Source organism: Arachis stenosperma, chromosome 2 (assembly GCF_014773155.1).
Source record: "Arachis stenosperma cultivar V10309 chromosome 2, arast.V10309.gnm1.PFL2, whole genome shotgun sequence".
NCBI classification, from domain to species: domain Eukaryota; kingdom Viridiplantae; phylum Streptophyta; class Magnoliopsida; order Fabales; family Fabaceae; genus Arachis; species Arachis stenosperma.
This window is the reverse complement of record NC_080378.1, coordinates 57324350-57325988: the sequence shown is the minus strand read 5'-3', so window position 1 is coordinate 57325988 and position 1639 is coordinate 57324350. Positions and strand designations below refer to the sequence as shown.

Below are 1639 nucleotides of genomic sequence, written 5' to 3'. Positions count from 1 at the left end.
CTAACACGTCCTCTACTAATCCATAAGCCTGTCTTACTGACTTATCTGCCATTTGTAATGAGAATATGGCAGGCTGTACCTCAATGATCCCCAGCTTCTCCATTACAGAGAGTGGCATAAGATTTATACCTGACCCTAGGTCATACAGAGCCTTCTCAAAGGTCATGGTGCCTATGGTACAGGGTATTAAGAATTTTCCGGGATCTTGTCTCTTTTGAGGTAAAGTTTGCTAAACCCATGTATCTAGTTCACTAATGAGCAAGGGAGGTTCACCTTCCCAAGTCTCATTACCAAACAATTTGGCATTCAGCTTCATGATGGCTCCTAGATATTGAGCAACTTGCTCTCCAGTTACATTTTCATCCTCTTCAGAGGAAGGATAGTCTTCAGAGCTCATGAATGGCAGAAGGAGGTTTAATGGAATCTTTATGGTCTCTATATGAGCCTCAGATTCCTTTAGTTCCTCAATAGGGGACTCCTTCTTGCTTCAGAGACATCCCATGAGGTCTTCCTCATTGGGATTCACGTCCTCTCCTTCCTCTCTAGGTTTGGCTATGTTGATTATGTCAATGGCCTTGCACTCTCTTTTTGGATTCTCTTCAGTGTTGCTTGGGAGAGTACTAGGAGGAGTTTCAGTGACTTTCTTACTCAGCTGGCCCACTTGTGCCTCCAAATTTCTGATGGAGGACCTTGTTTCACTCATGAAACTTAAAGTGGCCTTAGACAGATCAGAGACTAACTTTGCTAAATTAGAAGTGCTCTGCTCAGAATTCTCTGTCTGTTGCTGAGAAGATGATGGATAAGGCTTGCTATTGCTGAGCCTATTTCTTCCACCATTATTAAAACCTTGTTGAGGCTTTTGTTGATCCTTCCATGAGAAATTTGGATAATTTCTCCATGATGAATTATAGGTGTTTCCATAAGGTTCACCCATGTAATTTACCTCTGCTATTGCAAGGTTCTCAGGATCATAAGCTTCTTCTTCAGAAGATGCCTCTTTAGTACTGTTGGATGCATTTTGCCATCCATTCAGACTTTGAAAAATCATGTTGACTTGCTGAGTCAACATTTTGTTCTGAGCCAATATGGAATTCAGAGCATCAATTTCAAGAACTCCCTTCCTTTGAGGCGTCCCATTACTCACGGAATTCCTCTCAGAAGTATACATGAATTGGTTATTTGCAACCATGTCAATGAGTTCTTGAGCTTCTGCAGGCATTTTCTTTAGGTGAATGGATCCACCTGCAGAATGGTCCAGTGATATCTTAGAAAATTCAGATTGGCCATAATAGAATATATCCAAAATGGTCCATTCAAAAAGCATGTCAGAAGGACACCTTTTGGTCGTCTGCTTGTATCTTTCCCAAGCTTCATAGAGGGATTCACCATCTTTTTGTTTGAAGGTCTGAACATCCACTCTAAGCTTGCTCAGCTTTTGAGGAGGAAAGAACTTAGCCAAGAAGGCCGCGACCAGCTTATCCCATGAGTCCAGGCTATCTTTAGGTTGTGAATCCAACCATATTCTAGCTCTGTCTCTTACAGCAAAGGGGAAAAGCATGAGCCTGTAGACTTCAGGATCTACTCCATTAGTCTTAACAGTCTCACAGATCTACAAGAACTCAGTTAAAAACTGGTAGGG

General features: G+C 41.9%; 1 non-coding gene across 1 annotated transcript; it reads left to right on the top strand.

Annotated features, from left to right (window-relative positions):
- The first annotated feature begins 1318 nt into the window (after positions 1–1318).
- LOC130964332 (small nucleolar RNA R71) lies at positions 1319–1426 on the top strand. The gene has a single exon (XR_009080430.1). It is a non-coding gene; the product is annotated as a small nucleolar RNA R71 (small nucleolar RNA).
- The last annotated feature ends 213 nt before the right edge of the window (positions 1427–1639 follow it).